This window comes from Phyllobates terribilis, unplaced genomic scaffold (genome assembly GCF_046119375.1).
Source record: "Phyllobates terribilis strain yellow unplaced genomic scaffold, ASM4611937v1 Scaffold_11__3_contigs__length_659146591, whole genome shotgun sequence".
Classification (NCBI taxonomy): domain Eukaryota; kingdom Metazoa; phylum Chordata; class Amphibia; order Anura; family Dendrobatidae; genus Phyllobates; species Phyllobates terribilis.
Genome location: NW_027362771.1, coordinates 562,337,537 through 562,354,592, shown reverse-complemented (window position 1 = coordinate 562,354,592; position 17,056 = coordinate 562,337,537). Strand labels below are relative to the sequence as shown.

The window sequence follows — 17,056 nt, the reverse complement described above, 5'->3', positions numbered from 1 at the left end:
CTCCTATTCTCTTTCTGAGTCTCTTAAAATCTGCCTTTCTAAAATCTAACCTTGAAGTTTGAGTCTTCACATGTCTTCCTCCTCTAGTTATCCAAAATTCTATAATAGCATGATCGCTGCCTCCTAGGGTCCCAGCCACCTTTACCTCCTCAACCATTTCCTCCCTGTTTATAAGTATTAGATCCAAAGTAGCAGATCCCCTTGTTTTCTCCCCTACCTTTTGGAAGATAAAGTTGTCAGCAAGAGAGGATAAGAATTTGCTTGACCTGTTAGTTTTACTTGAGAGAGATTCCCAACAAATGTCTGGATAGTTGAAATCTCCCATGACCACTATGTCATATTTTTTGGAGAACTTGGTCATTTGATACATAAAGAGTTCATCCATATTTTCAGCTTGCCCAGGTGGCCTGTAGTAAATGCCTACAATGGTGTCCTTTCCGTTGTTCTCTCCTTGTATTCTTACCCAAACAGTTTCCACAGAACTCCCAGTCTCTGAAGCTTCAATCTCGCTTTTCTAACATACAATGCGACACCTCCTCCTCGTTTATCAAGTCTGTTTCTTGCAAATAAGTTGTATCCTTTTAGCCTTGTATTCCAATCATGTGTATCGTCCCACCAAGTTTCAGTGATTCCAATGACATCATATTCCTTTTCCTGCATTAGTAGTTCTAATTCTCCTTGTTTGTTGCCCATGCTTTGTGCATTTGTATAAAAACATTTTAGTTTGTGATTGGTTTCTCTTCCTCCCATATTTTTATTATTTAAATTGTTTTGTCATTGTTCTTCCTTTCCACTTCCAGTAGCAGAGATCTCAATAGTATTTGTCAGCTGTATGGCTTTTTCTGGCCTTTTGCTTCCCTTCCCACATTGTTCTAGTTTAAAGCTCTCCTGATGAGTGTAGCAAGGCGACTTCCAAATACATGTTTTCCAGTCTTCGTAAGGTGCACCCCATCTCTAGCAAGTAGTCCATCGTATAGGTAATTCATTCCGTGATCCAGAAATCCAAATCCTTGTTGACGGCACCATCGACGTAGCCAGTTGTTCACCTGTAGAATCTTATTCCACCTCATTGTTCAATGGCCATCCACTTGGAGGATGGATGAGAAGACCACCTGCGCTCCCAATTCTTTCACTTTCTTGCCTAAGTCTTCAAAGTCACTGCAGATGGTTTCCAGGTCCTTTCTTGCGGTGTCAGTTGTCCCCACATGTATTAGCAGGAATGGGTAGTGATCTGTAGGTCTGAAGAGTCTTGATATCCTGTCAGACACATCTTTAATTTTTGCTCCTGGAAGACAGCACATTTCTCTTGAGGTTATGTCTGGTCTGCAGATAGCGGCCTCTGTTCCTCTTAACAGGGAATCCCCCATGACCACCACTCTCCGTTTTTTCTTCACAACATTCTTCTTTCTCCATCCAGGAGGATTCTGAGGGCTTACAAGGTTATTCATTGCTGGCAAAGTCTTATTTTGCTGTATTTCTTCATGGTTCTCCTGCGTGAGAGCCTGGTACTGGTTCCTGAGCAGTATGGGTGCTCACTGCCTCTCGATCCTCCTGCTTCTGTGGGTCACATGCTTCCATTCCTCTGTTTCGTCAGGTGCAGTTCGAATTTCTTCTCTTTCTGAATCATGAAGAGATAATTCTGCTCTGTCTAAGAACTCTTCACCTTCCTTAATGATTTTCAAGGTAGTTAACCTCTCTTCTAGATTTCGCAACTTTTCCTCCAACAGGGACACAAGCTTGCATTTCTGGCATGTCTGTGAACATGTAGCAGAATATGCAGCTCACCAAATCGCTCCTGGACTCTACCATGTTCTTACTGCTAATGTTCTGAAAACAGTGGAAAAAAAAAAGCTTAAAAAAAAAGCTTCAAAATGTTTACCGATGTCCTCTTTTCAGCTCCAACAGCCAAAATCCAGTGTTCTTTGAGCTCGCGGAGACTCTTCACTTACCCCAAAATGCAGTGGGAATATGCAAATTATCTCCTCAGGACTCCTCCCCATGATGACTTGAAAAACAGACATCATCGGCAATTTTTGTTGGTTTCTCAGGACACTTAATCCATGGTATGCAAATGACAGAGTGTTAGCTCCTCCTAATTGGGAAAGGAAATCTTGCACCCTACAGCATTGTATTGATGATTTTCGCTTGGAACAGGACAGAGCTAGATGATCTGCCTGCAATGTCCAAAAATGACCTCTTCCCTGAGCCCTCAGACTGCAACTACCAGGATGCTTTGCGGCAGCGGAGGAAGGGCAGTGGTCATTTGGAACTAACCATGGCTTAAACAAGCTCTTCCTGGATGTTGGAATTTCTTGATCTCCTGAGTTACTTTAACATTGCGCAGTGGCAGTATCGTAGCCCATGAGGTTTAATCGAGGCGTGATTATTGCTAACTGAAAACTTTTCCCAATACCCCACCATGATGACTTGAAATACAGTCAGTATAGGCACTTTTTGATGGTCTCTCAGGAGACTTAATCCATGGTATGCAAATGACAGAGTGTTAGCTTCTCCCAGTTGGGAAAGGAAGTCTTGCGCCCCACAGCATCATATTGATGATTTTCGCTTGGAGCAGGAGAGATCGAGCTGATTTGCCAGCAATGGCCAAAAATGACCTCTTCTCTGAGCACTCAGACTGTAACTCCCAGGATGATTTGCGGCAGCGGAGGAAGGGCAGTGGTCAATTGGAACTCACCATGGCTTAAACAAGCTTTTTCTAGAACCTGGGATTTTTTGGTCACCTGAGTTATTTTAACTTTGCGCAGTGGCAGTATCGTAGCCCATGAGGTTTAACTGAGGCATGATTATTGCTAATTGAAAACTTTACCCAATACCCTGCCATGATGACTTGAAATACAGTCAGTATAGGCACTTTTTGTTGGTCTCTCAAAAGACTTAATCCATGGTATGCAAATGACAGAGTGTTAGTTCCTCCCATTGGGGAAAGGAAATGTTGTTCCACACTGCATAGTATTGATGGTTTTTGCTTGGAGCAGGAGAGATCGAGCTGATCTGCCCGCAATGGCCAAAAATGACCTCTTCCCTGAGCCCTCAGACTGCAACTCCCAGGATGCTTTTGTGCTAGCGGGGGAAGGGCAGTGGTCATTTGGAACTCACCATGGCTTAAACCAGCTCTTCCTGGAAGTGGGGATTTTTTGGTCACCTGAGTTACTTTACGCAGTGGCAGTATCGTAGCCCATGAGGTTTAACCGAGGTGTGATTATTGCTAATTGAAAATTTTTCTCAATAGCTCGCCATGATGACTTGAAATATAGACATCTTCGGCAATTTTTGTTTGTTTCTCAGGAAACTTAATCCATGGTATGCAAATGACAGAGTGTTAGCTCCTCCCAATTGGGAAAGAAAATTTTGCACCCCACAGCATCGTATTGATGATTTTCGCTTGCATCAGGAGAGAGCTAGATGATCTGACTGCAATGTCCAAAAATGACCTCTTCTCTGAGCCCTCAGAATGCAACTCCCAGGATGCTTTGCGGCAGCGGAGGAAGGGCTGTGATCATTTGGAACTCACTAGTGTTGAGCCACCCCCGTAGTGTTCGAGTTCGGTTCGGTTCGTCGAACACCCGTGTGTTCGCCGAACTGTTCGTCGAACACCTTCGAACACCGTTAAAACCTATGGCAGGCAAACAAAAACACATAGAAACACATAGAAAACACCTTCAAAGGTGTCCAAAAGCTGACAAACTGCTCAGAAGACACAACTAACACATGGAAAAGTGACAAGTACATATAGTCATGCGAAAAGAAAAGAGGTGGAGGAGTAAAAGGAGGGGGAGACACAGATATAGGCATGTCATGCCCTTCTAAAATCCAAAAAGTGAGAAGCCGACACGGCCAGTCCGTTCCTGCCTGTGCCACCTCTGTGTCGCCGGGTTTGTGCCAGAGCCGCGGTGGACCCTGACGGCCAGCCCCCCTATCCCAATACTGGTGCCTGTCCGCCGGTGGGGGGGGGAGTAACATCTGCAGAAGAAAGACCATCTTCCAGCCAAACTAAGATGTCGACTTCTTTTCGTGGACAATGTGATACGATCCCATTCTTACGGACACGCCCATCGCTACAAATTCTAGATGAGGCACAAAAACAGCAGGTGCTTCAACGGATATCAAGTGCTCCTTCAAGTGGGCTCTCCATCACCTCAATTTCAACATCACAAATACTCCAGTCCTCAGAGGTGTCACCCCAATCGCACTTGCTTCCTCACAGCTCCCAAGTCTCCAGCTGCCCGTCTGAGTATGGGGTAACACAGATGGCTGAGTCTGCCCAGCTGTTTACTCATACTATAGCCTGGGAAACGGAGGTCTGCTCCAGAGCTTCTGTTAATCCAGATGAGGAAATGATCTGATCCGATGCCCAGAATCTTTATAAGTTGGATCCAGGACCAGATGAAGAAGGTTTTGAGCATAATGTAGACCCTTGTTCCCAAACTGTAACTCCTGTTGGTGGAGACAATGATGAAGACGATGATGAGACTCAAATACCTGATTGGAGCGACAACTTGACTTTTCGGTCAGGGCAGGAAGAGGTTGGCTCTGAGGGCGACGGGTGTGATAACACACAGGGTGATGATGACGAGGTTGGAGATCCCACTTACTGTCAACCCACAGTCAGACAGTCGATGAGGTCAGCAGAGGAGGTGGAGGAGGATGTGACTAGCGATGGGGATGGGGATGACTCGGTACCCGGGCCTTTGCCTGGCCTTTGGGATGTCACGGTGGTCGGCTCCCTGGCCCGTACCCTGGGGTCACTCTTTAAAAGGGTGGATAATTGTTAATTTTATAAGAGTTTGTGACACCACCTGTGGTATCTGGTGAGAAGCACCAGCGCTGCAGCAGTCCACTGAGGCCCGTGATAAGGCAGCTCGATGGTATAGCTCCCCACAGGTGGAGCTAGGTCTCAGGGCAGCGTATGCAGGGGGAATGCAGGACAGGCGAGACCCAGCTGGGTCAGAGCAAGAACGGGAACGGACACGGTAGTCACTTCAGTACCTTTTACTGGTGGAAATTCAGGCACATCCCGGAGCACTGTTTGGTGAAGGGTGCATATCAGGATCCTCCCCAATGAGCGGGTGTAGGGCCTCCTGTTTCTTGCCTCTGCGTAGTAAGTTTCTGACCTGCCTGGAGCTAGGCCTAACTTTGTCTCTGTCCTGCGCTGGCTGACCTTGTGGTAGGGCCTTCTCTTGGAGTTCACGCTCCCAGTATGCGGGGCCTAAGCGTCTCCTGGCTCTGTTACATATCAGCACCTTAGCGATCCTGGGACTTGTAGTTCTCCAGGGATTCCGGTTATGCCTTACTGGGTCATAGAGATACCGGTAAGCTCGGATCCTGTGTCCGGTAAATGCTTCGGGGTGAGCTGGTTAAGCTCCTCTGCCCGTTATGTACTAACTCGCCACTTGCCTTCGGCCTACTCGGGCCCTCACTAGGCTATACACACTAGCGGCAGCTTGCCGCGCTTCACTGATCTTACGGCACCGGCACACCTTAAGCTCTATCTGGGCTCCCTGAATCTAGCAAGCAGGAGCCTCGTGCTCCACTGCTGAACTATTAACTGCGTTCTCTAGACTAGACTGAGCTCCACTGCAGACTGACCTCTCTTAGGCTTCTCTACTGCAGGAACTCTTCAGAGGAACTGAACTGCCTAGCTCCACCTTCCCTATTTATATCCCTAACGGGCTCCCTCTGCTGGTCTGAGGTGGAAGGTGGAGATGTGTGAATGTTTATGGGGGCCTCTTGTGGAGGATTCCATCAATGCACTCTTGTAGGATCTGTGATACCAAGCGCAGCGGGGCATCACAGATGCTATTGACGACGAGGTTAGGTTGCGCCTTCCTGAACAGAGACGGAGTACTGGAAGCACGTCAACAACTGCATCCTCAACCACAACTCTGCCTCTGACCACAAGTCGTAGTGGCTCTTCAGGTCACATGGGCTCTAAGCCTTGCATAGCCTGGGCATTTATTCAGATCGATAAGGATGACCCAACTCGTGTTATCTGTAATATTTGTCAGCAAAAGCTAAGTAGAGGCCAAAAAATACATAGTTTGAGTACTTCATACATGTACCGTCACATGGATATGAAGCATAAGTTGCAGTGGGAAGCTCACTGTGCTACAATGCGGCCTAGCCGGCTGGGCCAACCACCGTCTGCCCCATCTTGTGCATCCACAGCCTCTTCATCCTCTGTGACTGGGGGGACAGCAGTCACACATGTTTTTGGACGCAGACCTGCCACCTCTTTACCCGCAACAGCCAGTGTGATTGGCAGGTCGTCAGTTCATTGGGAAGTGGAAACACCTGCTAGTGTTGAGCGCTCTCCGACATCGAGAGCACCACCTTTGGATCAAGGCAACCTAACATGTCCACCTGCATCTTCCTCACAGACCGGCAGTTGCCGGGGACACCCTACTCAACACCGTCTAAGCACAACAGCCAGCCCTCGGTCCCTCAGATGTGGAAAAGTAAAAGACCATTTCCTCCTAGCCATGAGAAAGCTAAGAGGTTGAATTTCACCATCTTCAAACTGTTGGCTACAGAAATGCTGCCTTTCCACCTGGAGGACACAGAGGATTTTCAAGACCTTATGTCCGTCACAGTGCCCCAGTACCAGATGCCCAGTCGGCACTACTTCTCAAAGAAAGGTGTGCCTGCGCTCTACTAGCATGTCGCACACAACATCACCGCTTCTTTGAGAAACTCTGTGTGTGACAGGGTGCACTTCACCACAGACACTTGGACGAGAAGGCATGGACAGGGGCGTTACATGTCGCTGACTGGGCACTAGGTAACTATGGTGACAGCAGGACAAGGGGCTGCTGTCCAAGTCTTACCGTCCCCACGAGTTGTGTGTTAATCCTCTTTATCTCGAACTTCCTCCACTGCTTCTGCCTCCTCAACCTCCTCTCGGTCCTCCACCTGCACCCAAAGCCTGTCTGGTAATGCCACCTGCTTTCTAACTGCGCAGAAGGAATCCTGCACACCTCCTTACTATGCTGGCAGCAGGGCTCAACGCATCAGTGTTTATTTTGAAATGTCTGGGAAATGTGAGTCACACAGCTGAGGAGTTTTGGTCAGCTCTGGAGACCCAGTTTCATGAATGGTTGTCTCCACTGGACCTGCAACCAGGGAAGGCCATGTGTGACAATGCTGCAAACCTGGGTGCGGCACTTCGCCGGGGCAATGTCACACACGTGCCTTGTATGGCTCACGTGTTGAACCTGGTTGTCCAGCAATTTTTAGCCTACTATCCCGGACTAGATGGCCTTCTGCAGAGTGCACGGTCGCTGTGTGCTCACTTCCGCCGTTCGCATCCCGCAGTTCAACGACTTACATCTCTACAGAAGTCGTTGAGCCTGCCAGTTCACCGGCTGAAATGCGATGTGCCGACACGGTGGAATTCAACTCTGCACATGTTGCAGCGACTGTGGCAGCACCGACAAGCCCTGGTGCAATACGTTCTGACGTATAGCCTGGGCCAACGAGAGGTGGGGCAAATCACGCTGGAGGAGTGGTCTCAGATCAGGGACCTATGCACCCTTCTGCACAGTCTTGAAATGGCGACGAAGATGTTTAGTGCTGACGATGCCATTATCAGCATGACTATTACGGTGATTTACATGCTGGAGCACATGTTAAACAGAATTCGGAGTCAGGTGGTGGGACAAGAGGAGGTGGAGGAAGTAGAGGAGGAGTCGTATGCGGAAGGGATAACATCTCCAAGGTCCAGACGGTTGGCAGCACCAAGGCGGCAGGCATGGGAGGGTGGGGGAGAGGGATTAACCAGGGCGCATGGTAGCAGCCAAACTGTTGAGGAAGGTGCAGGAGCCGAGGAAGAAGTGGAGGACGAACTGGCAATGGGCATGGAAGACTCATCAGATGAGGGAGACCTTGATCACATTTCTGTTGTGCAAGGTTGGAGGGAGAGGGCAGAGGAAGGAAGCATGATTCTTACCTCGCTACCAACACAACAAGGACTTGGTCCTTCTGGATGCGCAAGACACATGAGTGCCTTCTTGCTGCACTACCTGCAACATGACCCCCGGATTGTCAGAATTCGAAGTAATCCCGACTACTGGGTTGCCACACTCTTAGATCCCCGGTACAAAAGTATATTTGCCAAAATAATTCCTGCCACAAAAAGGTATTGACGAATGCAGGAGTATCTGTTGCAGAATCTTACATGTGCTTTTCCACAAAACACCAGTGGTGCACGTAGTGAATCTCACAGTTCTAACTTGCCAACGGTGGGACTGTCGAGTCTTCATCACTCAAACAGTAACAGTAACACAGTATCTGCTGGTAACAGCAATTTTGTGGAATCGTTTCACCACTTTTTTAGACCATCCTTTGCAAGGCCACAGGAGACAAGAAGTCTGACACATAGTCAATGCCTAGAGAGGATGGTACAGGAGAATCTCCAAGTGAACATCGAAGCCATGACTGTGTCACTGGACCCTTGCTCATTTTGGTATTCCAATCTTGAAAATTCGCCGGAGCTCGCCACTCACGCCTTGGAGATCTTGTCATGCCATGCAGCCAGCGTTCTCTCTGAACGTGTGTTCAGCGCTGCTGGTGGTGTGCTGACAGATAAGCGCACGCGGCTGTCCACTGAGAATGTAGACAGACTCACGTTCATAAAGATGATCAAATCATGGATTCGCAAGGACATTTCTACCCCTGTGTCATCCTTGGGAGACTAAAAGCTTGGGGATTTGGTAAAATCACCTCACCAACCGTTTTAAGCAACAGTGGGGCAATTGATGACACTTAACCCTAGAACGCATGACCATAAAAATCTACACTTTCACATACCTGGGGCCCTTTAGGCCCGTGTGCAAATAACATGGAATAACTCAAACTCAAATGACAAACAACTATATACATGAAGAATACCTAGAGTTTCAAAAATCTAACTAAAGCAATCTTGCAGAAAATAGAAAACAATTAACTGGGCGGGCCTGCAAGGCCACAGGTATGCGTTCTAGGGTTAAGTGGTGTCTGTGCCACAATTTTGGGAGTCCCCTTGCTGTGTCTTACGTGACGTTGGCATCGTCAATTCCAGGTGGGTTGGGTCGCAACCCCCCCTTTTAACTGAAGAAACTACATACACTATGGCTTGGGGTAACACAGATGGTTGAGTCTGAAGAGCTGTTTACTCAGAGGTCTGCTCCAAATCTTCAGTGTCTGCTAGTCAGCGTAGAATTTTTAACTGCATCTAGCCTAGGCAATACTTTGGGCGTAGTAGCCCAGCTGCGAAGCAAGCTGCACCGCCTGTGTATCTAATAAGAATTTTTAAATTAATCTAGCCTAGGCAGACTGTGGGGACCCCCAACCAAACCCAGATGCTCAGCCCCCCTACCGCCCCCCTTTCATGGACAACCCAATAATGTAACTCTTACAACTGGATGGGTGAGGATCGGTCACAGCTTTATTAACTCTTTATACTCATTCCATTAGAAAGGCATTTTATTTCTAAAATAATTCAGCTTGTTGCAGCATGCCCTGGGTCCCCACTCCGGCAAGTTGGCCAACAAGTGTAACTCTCCAACATGTCCTTTCTATTTCCAGGCCACGGAGGATCCAGCGTACTCGTATACAGGACTCTGACCCCCACCCATCACTCTTAACGCTTGTTCCACTCCGTCCTGGAGTCCTGACAGGAATATGTCCAGTCCAATATCTATTAAGTGAACACCATCGGGCCGTATGAGGCCTGCTTTATCTCCTTCCAGTTGTCGGTGTCGTATCACTACACTGCCTCTGTCTCTTCTAAATTTTGCCATCCGAATATTTATTACCCGCCTTGTCCATTCGATGGCCGTGATGTCTCGCGCACCTTGCCATACCGCTATTGGCACAATCTCTGACCATACTATAGCTAATTTTGTGAAAAATTCTCTGAAGCGCTCAGTGTCTAGTTTCATTATTGCCATTAGTTATGCGCTCTTGTGATGACCTAGGTTGTTTCCCCCGGCCTGTATAACTAAGATGACCGGACCTCTTGCCTCTCTCCCTACCTTGATTACCTCCATTAGTACCTGTGGCCATAGCAGGCCTCTAATACCTCTCCAGTTGAAATATGTGTTATGAAACTCTAATTTCCTCCCGCCTGGGCGGACTTTCGCCCTTTTTTGTGCACAATATATATACGAGTGGCCTATCACTCACACTGTTGGCTTAGCGTCACCTGTAAAAGAAACAAACCACGTTAGGATAACAAGTCCGGTCTTATGTATCTCGCCAAACACGTGGATCGCCATCTCCCTATCCTCTGAACTTCCGTTTCTGACAGTCCTGCTCTTGCTGCTTCCGTGGCCGCACCTATGCGGAATGAGTGTGTCCCGTAACCTTTGGGATGGTTCCCTGCCGATGTTATGCATTTATTAAATATAGCTTGGAACAGGTATCTTGATAATGGCGTTCCATCAATGTGTGATACGAAGAAATTACTTTGTGATCTGATGGTTAGATATGTTTTTACTATTGTTACCCGACTCAGTGTACCGTTTGTGGGTTGTAGAAGTACCCAAGTACCCCTGCCCGCTGGAACCGTTTTCGATTGGTATATGCGTACACGTATTGCATTATTGGCTATGACTACTTCCTGGTGTAATAAGCGTCCACTGGTGGTAATTTTGGATTGAGGGACTAATTCGCTTATACATAGCGCCCCGAAGAAGGCGATCACAAATGCAGTAGACATTAGTGTTGCTTCAAATTGTGAGTGTCATGTTAATGGTGTTAGGGATAAGATGTGAGAAATCAGTTTTAGTGACACGGGACGGGACGTCTACATTCCTGACTTGGCTGACCCCTTTTCCACCCTTTTATGGATTGTCTGATGATGAATCTTTGTCACATCTCCCCAATGCAGTAGTTGGAAGTGAAATGCTACTCCAGTCAGACACCACTGTGCTGACGCCCCTGATATGCCCCTCATCATTAGCTGGTGGAGAAATTCTATGGTGACTTGTGATCTGGCTTGTTCACATTGGTCAACCCGTCTGCCTGCTACTAGTCGTGTCCACTCTTCCCATGCCGTACCGTATGCTTGCCACGTTGACGGGGCAACTGACGCTCTGATTAATGGCATCAACTATTCGCCACTAGATCCCATAGGGAGGGTGGGCAACTGTTGCCCGATGGGTGGGCGTTGTGGAAGAGCTCTGTGAAAATCTGCCAATTAAATTGTTATAAAGCGTTAGCAGCAGCTTTATACCCCTCAGCATAGTGGCTAGCGCGGACCCATACATTGTGTTTTAGGCACAGGAATACTAGCCTGCGTAGTAGGCCTAGCACTGGGAGAGACGATGATGCCATCTTATTAATGCAGTGCGCTAGGCTGGTGTTTTGTGTTATGAAGCGTATATTTTTGTTAGCCAGGCGAGCGCCCCATATTTCTATTGCTACCACTACTGGGAAAAATTATTTTCAGGGCTAGATGCAGCTAAAAATTATTATTAATTTCAAAGCTGGTGGAGCTTGGTATAAATGGCCTAATACAATGAGTCCCACACACTGCTAGAAGCCCAAATATTTTTTCAGAGGTAGATGCAGATAAAAATTATTTTTAATTTGCAACCTGATGGAGGTCAGTATAGATGGACTAATAGACCAAGTCCCACACACTGCTAGAAGGCCAAATATTTTTCAGAGCTAGATGCAGATAAAAATTATATTCAATTTGCAACCTGATGGAGGTCAGTATAGATGGACTAATAGAGAAAGTCCCACACACTGCTAGAAGGCCAAATATTTTTTCAGAGCTAGATGCAGATAAAAATTATATTCAATTTGCAACCTGATGGAGGTCAGTATAGATGGACTAATAGAGAAAGTCCCACACACTGCTAGAAGGCCAAATATTTTTTCAGAGCTAGATGCAGATAAAAATTATATTCAATTTGCAACCTGATGGAGGTCAGTATAGATGGACTAATAGAGAAAGTCCCACACACTGCTAGAAGGCCAATATTTTTTCAGAGCTAGATGCAGACAAAAAATTATTTTGAATTTGCAACCTGATGGAGGTCAGTATAGATGGACTAATAGAGAAAGTCCCACACACTGCTAGAAGGCCCAATATTTTTTCAGAGGTAGATGCAGAAAAAAATATATTCAGTTTGCAACCTGATGGAGGTCAGTATAGATGGACTAATACAACAAGTCCCACACACAGCTAGAAGCTCAATATTTTTTCAGAGGTAGATGCAGAAAAAAATATATTCAGTTTGCAACCTGATGGAGGTCTGTATAGATGGATTAATAGAACAAGTCCCACACACAGCTAGAAGCCCAATATTTTTTCAGAGGTAGATGCAGAAAAAAAATATATTCAGTTTGCAACCTGATGGAGGTCTGTATAGATGGATTAATAGAACAAGTCCCACACACAGCTAGAAGCCCAATATTTTTTCAGAGGTAGATGCAAAAAAAAATATATTCAGTTTGCAACCTGATGGAGGTCAGTATAGATGGACTAATACAACAAGTCCCACACACAGCTAGAAGCCCAATATTTTTTCAGAGCTAGATGCAGACAAAAAATTATTTTGAATTTGCAACCTGATGGAGGTCAGTATAGATGGACTAATAGAGAAAGTCCCACACACTGCTAGAAGGCCACATATTTTTTCAGAGGTAGATGCAGAAAAAAATATATTCAGTTTGCAACCTGATGGAGGTCTGTATAGATGGATTAATAGAACAAGTCCCACACATAGCTAGAAGCCCAATATTTTTTCAGAGGTAGATGCAGATAAAAATATATTCAGTTTGCAACCTGATAGAGGTCAGTATAGATGGACTAATACAACAAGTCCCACACACAGCTAGAAGCCCAATATTTTTTCAGAGGTAGATGCAGACAAAAATTATTTTTAATTTGCAACCTGATGGAGGTCAGTATAAATGGACTAATAGAGAAAGTCCCACACACTGCTAGAAGGCCAAATATTTTTTCAGAGCTAGATGCAGAAAAAAATTATATTCAATTTGCAACCTGATGGAGGTCAGTATAGATGGACTAATAGAACAAGTCCCACACACAGCTAGAAGCCCAAATATTTTTTCAGAGGTACTGTAGATGCAGATAAAAATTATTTTTAATTTGCAACCTGATGGAGGTCAGTATAGATGGACTAATACAACAAGTCCCACACACAACTAGAAGCCCAATATTTTTTCAGAGCTAGATGCAGACAAAAAATTATTTTGAATTTGCAACCTGATGGAGGTCAGTATAGATGGACTAATAGAGAAAGTCCCACACACAGCTAGAAGCCCAATATTTTTTCAGAGGTAGATGCAGAAAAAAATATATTCAGTTTGCAACCTGATGGAGGTCTGTATAGATGGATTAATAGAACAAGTACCACACACAGCTAGAAGCCCAAATATTTTTTCAGAGGTAGATGCAGATAAAAATTATTTTTAATTTGCAACCTGATGGAGGTCAGTATAGATGGACTAATAGAGAAAGTCCCACACACTGCTAGAAGGCCAAATATTTTTTCAGAGCTAGATGCAGATAAAAATTATATTCAATTTGCAACCTGATGGAGGTCAGTATAGATGGACTAATAGAACAAGTCCCACACACAGCTAGAAGCACAAATATTTTTTCAGAGGTAGATGCAGATAAAAATTATTTTTAATTTGCAACCTGATGGAGGTCAGTATAGATGGACTAATAGAGAAAGTCCCACACACTGCTAGAAGGCCAAATATTTTTTCAGAGCTAGATGCAGATAAAAATTATATTCAATTTGCAACCTGATGGAGGTCAGTATAGATGGACTAATAGAACAAGTCCCACACACAGCTAGAAGCCCAAATATTTTTTCAGAGGTACTGTAGATGCAGATAAAAATAATTTTTAATTTGCAACCTGATGGAGGTCAGTATAGATGGACTAATACAACAAGTCCCACACACAGCTAGAAGCCCAATATTTTTTCAGAGGTAGATGCAGAAAAAAATATATTCAGTTTGCAACCTGATGGAGGTCTGTATAGATGGATTAATAGAACAAGTCCCACATACAGCTAGAAGCCCAATATTTTTTCAGAGCTAGATGCAGAAAAAAATTATATTCAATTTGCAACCTGATGGAGGTCAGTATAGATGGACTAAAAGAATGATGCTATGCCCAAAAGATTTTACTTCACTAGGTGCAGTAAAAAAATTGGTATTCTATACACAGGTGGTATATCTTGAAACACAGATAGGCTACTCCACTGACTAACACACTCTGCAATAGGCCAAAAAGGATTAGCTTTGCTAGATTCAGCCAAATGCTGTGAAAAAAACTTGCACAGCACTGGCACAGACCTGCCTGGCAAAAACTGATAGGAACTGATGTAACCTAGTCCTGAAAAGGACTCCAATTACAATTAGTCTTTACTCCCACAACCTATCTATTTAAGAGCACAGACCTGCCTGATAAAAGTCATAGGAAATGCTGTAACCTAGTCCTTAAAAGGACTGCAATCACAACTATTCCCTACTCATAAGCTATCTGTAGATTTGTGCGAAAATTGGCTTGAAATTAACAAGGTATAGCGCACACAGCAACAGCGGTGCCGTCTAACACGCAGCTGCAGCAGTGAGAAAATGGTGGCGACGGGGAAAATGGCTTGGTCTTATAGGGCAAGGACATGTGACATACATTGCCAATGACACATGCCCTTGCTTGTGTGATAAAAAGCACTTCGCTCCGTGTGTGCGCTGCTGATAGGCTGACAGATTGCACCTCCCCACTGTAAATGCGGGAAAGAGAAAAAAAAAATGGAGATCTTCATTGTTCCTGCAGAGATCCATCCCCTGCCCCTCCCCCCACCCCGCTGTACACTCAAACTGCGTATTAACATTAATTTTCATCATTACTGAGAAAAAATCCAGTTATGATTTTGGTGCACGAACAGTTATCGAACATAACCTCGAACAGCCGAATTTTTCTCAAATTATTCGTGTTCGCCGAACGGCTCGAACACCGCCCAAAACAGCTCGAATTTGAGATTGGCGAACAGTTCGAGTAGAACAACGCTCATCTCTAGAACTCACCATTGCTTAAACAAGCTCTTCCTGGGAGTGGGGATTTCTTGGTCACCTGAGTTACTTTACGCAGTGGCAGTATCGTAGCCCATGAGGTTTAACCGAGGTGTGATTATTGCTAATTGAAAACTTTTCCCAATATCCCGCCATGATGACTTGAAATACAGTCAGCATCGGCAATTTCTGTTGGTCTCTCAGGAGACTTAATCCATGGTATGCAAATGACAGAGTGTTAGCTCCTCCCTATTGGGAAAGGAAATCTTGCACCCTACAGCATTGTATTGATGATTTTTGCTTGGAACAGGACAGAGCTAGATGATCTGCCTGCAATGTCTAAAAATGACCTCTTCCTTGAGCCCTCAGACTGCAACTACCAGGATGCTTTGCGGCAGCGGAGGAAGGGCAGTGGTCATTTGGAACTAACCATGGCTTAAACAAGCTCTTCCTGGATGTTGGGATTTCTTGGTCTCCTGACTTACTTTAACTTTGCGCAGTGGCAGTATCGTAGCCCATGAGGTTTAACCGAGGCGTGATTATTGCTAATTGAAAACTTTTCCCAATATTCTGCCATAATGACTTGAAATACAGTCAGCATCGGCAATTTTTGATGGTCTCTCAGGAGACTTAATCCATGGTATGCAAATGACAGAGTGTTAGTTCCTCCCAATTGGGAAAGGAAATCTTGTACCCCACTGCATCGTAGTGATGATTTTTGCTTAGAACAGGAGAGAGCTAGATGATCTGCCTGCAATGTCCAAAAATGACCTCTTCCCTGAGCCCTCAGACTGCAACTCCCAGGATGCTTTGCGGCAGCGCATGAAGGGCAGTGGTCATTTGGAACTCACAAAGGCTTAAACAGCTCTTTCTGGAAGCTGGGAATTCTTGGTCACCTGAGTTACTTTAACTTTGCTCAGCGGCAGTATCATAGCCCATGAGGTTTAACCGAGGCGTGATTATTGCTGATTGAAAACTTTTCCCAATGCCCCGCCATGATGACTTGAAATACAGTCAGCATCGGCAATTTTTGTTGGTCTCTCAGGAGACTTAATCCATGGTATGCAAATGACAGAGTGTTAGCTCCTCCCAGTGGGGAAAATAAATGTTGTGCAGCACTGCATCGTATTTATGGTTTTCGCTTGGAGCAAGAGAGAGCGAGTTGATCTGCCCGCAATGGCCAAAAATGATCTCCTCCCTGAGCCCTCAGACTGCAACTCCAAGGATGCTTTGCGGCAGCGGAGGAAGGGCAGTGGTCAATTGGAACTCACCATGGTTTAAACAAGCTCTTCCTAGAACCTGGGATTCTTGGTCACCTGAGTTACTTTAACTTTGCGCAGTGGCAGTATCATAGCTCATGAGGTTTAACTGAGGCGTGATTATTACTAATTGAAAACTTTTCCCAATACCCCGCCATGATGACTTGAAAAACAGTCAGTATAGGCAATTTTTGTTGGTCTCTCAGGAGACTTAGTCCATGGTATGCAAATAACAGACTGTTAGCTCCTCCCAGTGGGGATAGGAAATGTTGCTCCGCACTGCATCGTATTGACGGTTTTCACTTGGAGCAGGAGAGAGCGAGCTGATCTGCCTGCAATGGCCAAAAATGACCTCTTCCCTGAGCCCTCAGACTGCAACTCCCAGGATGCTTTGCGGCAGCAGAGGAAGGGCAGTGGCCATTTGGAACTAACCATGGCTTAAACAAGCTCTTCCTGGAAGCTGGGATTTCTTAGTCTCCTGAGTTACTTTAACTTTGTGCAGTCGCAGTATTGTAGCCCATGAGGTTTAACTGAGGCGTGATTATTGCTAATTGAAAACTTTTCCCAATACCCCGCCATGATGACTTGAAATACAGTCAGCATAGGCAATTTTTGTTGGTTTTTCTGGAGACTTAAGCCATAATATGCAAATGACAGAGTGTTAGCTCCTCCCACTGGGGAAAGGAAGTCTTGCGCCCCACAGCATCGTATTGATGATATTCGCTTGGAGCAGG

The 17,056-nt window shown here is 45.5% G+C and overlaps 8 non-coding genes across 8 annotated transcripts; all 8 read left to right on the top strand.

Annotated features, from left to right (window-relative positions):
- Nucleotides 1-2,332: 2,332 nt before the first annotated feature.
- LOC141167835 (U4 spliceosomal RNA) lies at nucleotides 2,333-2,473 on the top strand. The gene has a single exon (XR_012251623.1). It is a non-coding gene; the product is annotated as a U4 spliceosomal RNA (small nuclear RNA).
- A 280-nt stretch (nucleotides 2,474-2,753) lies between these two features.
- On the top strand, nucleotides 2,754-2,894 carry LOC141167677 (U4 spliceosomal RNA). Its single transcript, XR_012251470.1, has one exon. It is a non-coding gene; the product is annotated as a U4 spliceosomal RNA (small nuclear RNA).
- Nucleotides 2,895-3,169: 275 nt separating this feature from the next.
- Nucleotides 3,170-3,310, top strand: LOC141167663 (U4 spliceosomal RNA). The gene has a single exon (XR_012251456.1). It is a non-coding gene; the product is annotated as a U4 spliceosomal RNA (small nuclear RNA).
- Nucleotides 3,311-15,130: 11,820 nt separating this feature from the next.
- LOC141168317 (U4 spliceosomal RNA) lies at nucleotides 15,131-15,271 on the top strand. Its single transcript, XR_012252058.1, has one exon. It is a non-coding gene; the product is annotated as a U4 spliceosomal RNA (small nuclear RNA).
- Nucleotides 15,272-15,551: 280 nt separating this feature from the next.
- Nucleotides 15,552-15,692, top strand: LOC141168214 (U4 spliceosomal RNA). The gene has a single exon (XR_012251959.1). It is a non-coding gene; the product is annotated as a U4 spliceosomal RNA (small nuclear RNA).
- A 279-nt stretch (nucleotides 15,693-15,971) lies between these two features.
- On the top strand, nucleotides 15,972-16,112 carry LOC141168204 (U4 spliceosomal RNA). Its single transcript, XR_012251950.1, has one exon. It is a non-coding gene; the product is annotated as a U4 spliceosomal RNA (small nuclear RNA).
- A 279-nt stretch (nucleotides 16,113-16,391) lies between these two features.
- Nucleotides 16,392-16,532, top strand: LOC141168369 (U4 spliceosomal RNA). The gene has a single exon (XR_012252106.1). It is a non-coding gene; the product is annotated as a U4 spliceosomal RNA (small nuclear RNA).
- Nucleotides 16,533-16,812: 280 nt separating this feature from the next.
- LOC141167686 (U4 spliceosomal RNA) lies at nucleotides 16,813-16,953 on the top strand. The gene has a single exon (XR_012251478.1). It is a non-coding gene; the product is annotated as a U4 spliceosomal RNA (small nuclear RNA).
- Nucleotides 16,954-17,056: the final 103 nt, after the last annotated feature.